Source organism: Scardinius erythrophthalmus (genome assembly GCF_964197995.2).
Source record: "Scardinius erythrophthalmus genome assembly, chromosome: 11".
Taxonomy (NCBI): Eukaryota; Metazoa; Chordata; class Actinopteri; order Cypriniformes; family Leuciscidae; genus Scardinius; species Scardinius erythrophthalmus.
The window spans coordinates 29,861,083-29,867,424 of record NC_138231.1 but is presented as its reverse complement, the minus strand read 5'-3'; the positions used below and the strand labels follow the sequence as shown (position 1 = coordinate 29,867,424).

Below are 6,342 nucleotides of genomic sequence, written 5' to 3'. Positions count from 1 at the left end.
AAGTGCAATGCAAAATGCAAAAATTCAACAGAAGCATGGCTCTGGTGGCCTCACATTGTATTATACACTTTATACATTTTGGCGAGTAAAGTTGTACAACATCATACAACACAATCGTATTGTTTGCTCCTATATATAACGTGATCAATAATAATGTGTATAACGTGATTCACTTTAATCTGCATGAATCTATGATTGACTGAACATGTGGCCCATAGAGCCCCATTGAGCTAGGCATTACTAGGAGTCTATGGCAGATACCTGTACCATTTTAATGGAGCAAAGATTAATGTTCATTGGACAACATTCTATAAACGTCACTTTGAGTCCTGCCCAGACTCAGTTTCACTGGCAGTCTATGTGAGAGTATTATGAATGCTATTTTCATTGGAAAAAGAATCTGACTTCTTTATTGGACTTTCAATTAATTTGACCCATCTAGAAGGTGACTTTTCTGTATGTTGACTGGAGCTCTCAAATGGGTGAGATGATTAAAATTTGACAAATAAAGTAAAAAAAAAAAAAAACAGTTAATTACATTTTTTTTAATTATATTTTTAATTATATGTTTTAAAATATTTTTTAGTCAGCATGAAATGAAATAAAAAGTCATCCTTTCTGTTTTCTAAATCTTAATCTTAATGTAATTCATGCATGCATGTATATGATTCACTTAAAAAAAAAACTGAACTCTAAAATTTAATATAAATGTCATAACTCCAGTGATGAATGTCAGACTTAAACTCCGCCCCTTTCTTACTATTGAATGTAAACTCACATTGAGCCAATCTGTCTCAATCTAATAAACAAGCTCCCGTCCTACATTTTTTCCAATGATCTGTTTCACTCCGATGTATATCACAACACTGAAGAAAAGATCTGTGCAACTTCCTTTATGCCGTGATTTTAAGAAAAGTGGCAACCCACATAAACAGTATAGTACCTTAGTCAGTAACTAATGTGACCGCACTTTAACTGTGTCTAGTAATGAATAGTTACCTTCCTCTCTTTCTGTTTGGAAACTCTTCATCATTAAGTTTCAGAAATCAGAAAATGTAAAAATGTAGTTATAATTAGATCTTTTAATATGTATCATGGGCATTTATGTATAAAGGAATACAAGGTCCATGACCATGCATCGGTTCAACTATAAACCTAATAAACACATACACCCTGATCTGAAACAGACACGCATACAGGGTCAGCTTTGGTTAAAGGCATTTGGTCTTTTCTCAGTGAAAATCACAGTTAGACGAATTAATCTCCCTCTCTCTGACCCGCACATCCAACCAGGCAGAGCAAACACATATATTTGGCTCTTATCGCTGGATTCTGGAGCTGCTATCTTAAGTAAACCTTCACATCTTCTCCTCGTCCTAGACGCACAGAACGGCTGGCTGCACTAACAATTACACACGCACACATACACAGAGAGAGAGAGAGAGAGAGAGAGAGAGAGAGAGAGAGAGAGAGAGAGAGAGAGAGAGAGAGAGAGAGAATGGAAACACACACACACACGCACATTTTCTGAGGATATTTGTTCACATAGACACTGAGATATACTGTATTGAGCCTGAGAAAAAGCAAGTGAAACTCTTTATGACTGTTTATCTGTCTTTCTCTCTCTCTCTCACACACACACACACACACACACACACACACACACACACACACACACACACACACACACACACGTGAGTTTTCAAAGGCTTTTGAGAATGTTTCTTTGAAGCTATAAATACAAGTAAAGGAGGAACAGATAAGGTAAATATTTCAACACTCTGACTGTGTTTCTAGATTATCTGGTTACATTCTAGGAATGTGCAAATGAGTTTGCACACTGTAAAAGAAGATATGATCAATAGGTCATGCCAACAAGTATTTTCCCTTTACTTTAACTCATAATAATTCAAAGTAATTTTTTTAGTTTAACGAGAATGGACAATATTGTTTAGGTGAAATAACTTGAACAGTCAAACTGATTGTATTTAAAAATATAAGGCAGCAACTGAATTTAAGTTGAATTAGGAGGACATTTTTACAGTGTATGCATTTGTGTTTAAAGGTAGGGTGGGCAATTTCTGGGAGCTGGGAGTTATCTTTGAAAGCATAAGATCCCACCAATCTCTTCAGGGCATCTCCAAAACCATGCCTCCTTTAAACACATGAACACGCACAGCAGGGAGCAAACAAAAGCGTCACGAGAGACGCCGTTAAATGTTTCTATTAAGTAATGTTATTAATTCTGAGAATTTGAAGACATCTTGAATCAGGAATAGATGTTCCTGTCCTTTTGGGTGACTCTGACTTGTTGCATAAATTCAAACCATGAGAGCAGAAGTTTGGCAGATAGAAACACACGCACAATTCAAAGTGGAAAATCCCACATAAATCTCCAGACCTCATTTCTTGCCTGAGCCCAAACACATCCATCCAACACACACACACACACACACACACACACACACACACACACACACACACACACACACACACACACACACACACACAACGCTAGGAGCTTCCTTCTCGCTTGTTTAATGTCATTCCATTACACGACTGATTAATCTCAAAATAATCAAACGCACAAAGGATGAAGGGAAGTGTATTTGGGTATTTATCAATGTGTTCAGTATAAAATATATGGAAGAGAACATACTTACAGTGCTGTGGCAGTACAATGGTTGTGTGCTGGTATCAGATGGTCATGATTACTCTGAAATTTAGGATAGAAATGTTTGATTATCATAATCATATATAATTTAATTTACTTTATATCATATTAGTGTCCAAAACATGGTAATAACATGACACTTTTTGAAGGGAATACAGTGATACTGTCTGATAATCATATCCATATACATAATGTACTTTAAATAATACTATGGTATTATAATTCTTTTAGATAAGGTAAAATACGGTAATACTATGGTACCTTTTAGAAAGGGACAGCATTTTACTGTTTGGTTACCATACACCATGGTACGGTACTTCAAAGATTGTAATTGTACCACTATTAAAGAGAAGATAAACAAGTATTAAACATGGTAATTTCATGGTACTTTTTTGATTTACATATATGTGCACACGATATTGTGTGACACTTAAAAGAATACCACGGTCCACTTTAAATTGTTTTAATGTATTTTAAAAGAAAAACATGGTATTGTTTGATTACCATAGTCATTCACCATATTATTTTAAGATACTTTTTGTAATAAATATCAAGAAACGGTTTGATTATCATATTTGTACAGCATGGTACTGTAAGGTACTTACAAAAATACTGTTACCATCTTGTTAGATATGGCAAAAACACAGTAGCCTAATACCTGTACCATATGGTACCTTTTAGTAATGGACACTATGTTACTGTGTGGTATTTTAAAGAATACCATGGTACTACCATTCTGTTAACATGGTAAAAATAGGTAGATAGGCAACATCATGGTATTGCATGACACTTAAAATAATACCTCTATATTATGATCTAATTTTAAAAGTATACCATGGTATTGTTGATTGCCAGAATACCATGGTATTAAAATCATGGTAGGCATAGTAAAACAAAACATGGCAGTATCATGGTACTTTTTCTAATGGATAAAAGTTACATTAACGTTAAACTGTTTGATTATCATAGGCCTGCTCTACACCATGGTACTATAAGGTACTTCACAGAATAACCATGGGATTACCATCACGGAAGTGTCCAAATGAAAGAGTCCATGCACTGAATGTTTTCCATGGGATATTTTTATGGTAATAACATAACAACATGCTTTTATGTAATTTTGTAAGGGTATGTTGGCTGGGAGATTTGATTGACAGCTTGGTTTCTCATAAGCTTTGTCCAGCGTTTAGGATTTTGGAAAACAAACCTTTCCTCAGCAAACACCTGCAGTCGCGGGCTGAGAATATCCTCCCGCAGAAAAAACTCCCACTCTCCTTTCTCATAGTCTCTCAAAATTCTGTTTTCCAAACTCAAGCAAGACTCCAACAGAAAAAAACTGTTGTTCGGCGCACAGGGTTGTGCCTTTGTTTATATTTTGACCGTATCTTAGCAACAGCGCTGTTTTTGCTTACAGATCCCCACCGCCCCAGGGCTGGGCGACCCGCAGGCACTCTCTCTCTCTCTCTCTCTCTCTCTCTCTCATGTAAAGGCACTACAAAGGCTATAGAGAAGAACTGAAATGTAAGAAACATAAAAGCGCATTTGGTTGCACGTGCAGGAAAAGAGATATAAAAGGTTTGCAGTGGTTCTGGCTGATTTGGCAGGTTCCATTCCTCCAGGATTCACGATCCTGGCAAAAGTTTGAGAATGAAGCGTCTCTCCGTCCACATTCACACACTGCCGTGGCTCATTTCAGAGCCCCTCGCTGGGTTCAGCGCGAGTCCAGTGGATTATGAAAACAATAGTGGGACTCATTTTGACATCCCCAGTGCAGTCAGCATGGAGATCTATCCTTGAGTAAGCTGATTGATTTAATAATGAAACTATTGGAGGACAATAAAGCTATCTGTTCACTTCTCAAACTGTCTTTCTCCTGAGGTCAGTGGGTTTTCCAGAGCTGCTCCCCATCTGTACTCCAGTGCTGCTCTATTGGTGTGATTTATTTAATCTCTGTTACCAGCTTTTCAATTCCAGGGCTTTTCATGTTTCTTTTTTTCTTTTATCTCAGCTTGTCTTGCGGTGTACCATGAGTATATGTTTAAGTTCTGGTCTTCTAATCTGGGGTGAGTTTTCCGTACAACGACGTAACTCGCTGCTTAACTACCATAGTACGATGCATCGATGAAGAAATCAACTAGCTAGTCAAGACTTTTTCCGGAACATTGTCGCAAATTGGTCGTTAAACCCATTGGTTAATGATGTCACACAGGTGGTGGAGTAATAAAGTTGTTTAATTAATCCGTTTGAGATCAAATTAATGCTAGATTTTTGCTATAAATTACAGACATGGCATCTGAGGACTAATTCTCATTTATTTTCTCAGTTAGTTTGCTGTATTTCCAGATTCAATCATAGGCTCCTTCTTACATATTGGAGCATGTCCTCCTCACATGCACACACTTCAAAAACGTCACTTTAAATCTTTTAACAAACTATAAGACGTCAATTAAACTTGTATAAATTCAAAATGAAAGATATAGATTGTACTGAATGTCGGCTTGCTTATTTTCCTCAAGATAAGGATTTCCACGTCCACGTCATGCAAACAATAATGTACAAAGTTCTGACATGAAACTCTAGATGGCACAGGCTGTCCTTAACTCGATGTGCTTGTCACATCATTCTCTATAGGGCACAGCTGATTGGTTGGTTGCTGCTGGATCAGTAGCCAATGAGCTCGCTGCTCAAACTTCAAATACTGGTCAGCACTTGCTGTAGCAGTTGCAGCACACTTTCAGAAACCCTCCATCTTCCCCAGCTCCACCTGCCTATATCTGGTACGGGTAATTCATGTATTGTACAGCAGCAGCAGCAGCAGCAGCAACAGCAGCAGCGTAGAAGATCTATTCCACCAAGAGCAAACATATCAACATGGTTATATCCATTACCATGCCAAACACACCGAGAGTTGTCATGACAGAACTATGCTTCTAACCACAGGTTGAAAGCATTCGTTCCAAGTACACAACTTTGCGATACTGTTTGCGAATGTTCATTGGAATAATGATTTTGGGAAACACTGACTTGTTGAACTATGCTTATAACGACGGAACTATTATATATTTACAGAAACTGGGGCTGTCACTGAAACAGGTTTGATCATAATAAGAACAGTTTGGCATTCCAAAAATAAAACAAAGGGGTTATACTTTATTTTATGGTTACAGTGCAGTTATATATTTAAAGCTGCAATCCGTAGTTTTTCTTCTTTGTCGCCATCTCTGTTCGAAATCTGCAATTGCAGTTATTCACGGAATTATCAACTTTACATGGGTTGTGCCTCGGCATGGCACAGCGCGGATGAATCCAATGTTTTGAGGAGAATATGCGGCTGTCAGTCGCCGCGCCGGTGTGAATACTGTCATTCGCAATCACAGATTCTACTTTTTGGAAGTATGACCAACATAATAATTTTCACCGGAAAATGATGTCTTAACAAGTAAGTAACATCCACTTTTGTTCTGACCAACTAAGGCATTGCAGTAAATCACGCTGATTAAATCTAATGATCGCTTATCATTTCACGTCAAACTGTGCAAATTATAATTTGTTCTCAAATTGTTAATGTTAACAACATCAGCACTGCGTAACTACATTTAATGCCCTTCAGATATTTATCCTTGTTTTCGTATGGGCCCGGTTGCAGTCTGAATCTCCAGTTGTCACTG

At 37.4% G+C, this 6,342-nt stretch overlaps 1 long non-coding RNA gene across 1 annotated transcript in view; it reads right to left on the bottom strand.

The window, feature by feature from the left end:
* The window catches only part of LOC308698000, a 7,620-nt gene extending 4,619 nt beyond the window's left edge, over positions 1-3,001 (bottom strand). Inside the window, exons 1-2 of the long non-coding RNA XR_014031019.1 lie at positions 2,936-3,001; positions 2,664-2,716 (exon numbers count right to left, since the gene is read on the bottom strand). This is a non-coding gene — a long non-coding RNA (uncharacterized lncRNA). The remainder of the gene's footprint in view (positions 1-2,663; positions 2,717-2,935) is intronic.
* Between the last annotated feature and the right edge of the window lie 3,341 nt (positions 3,002-6,342).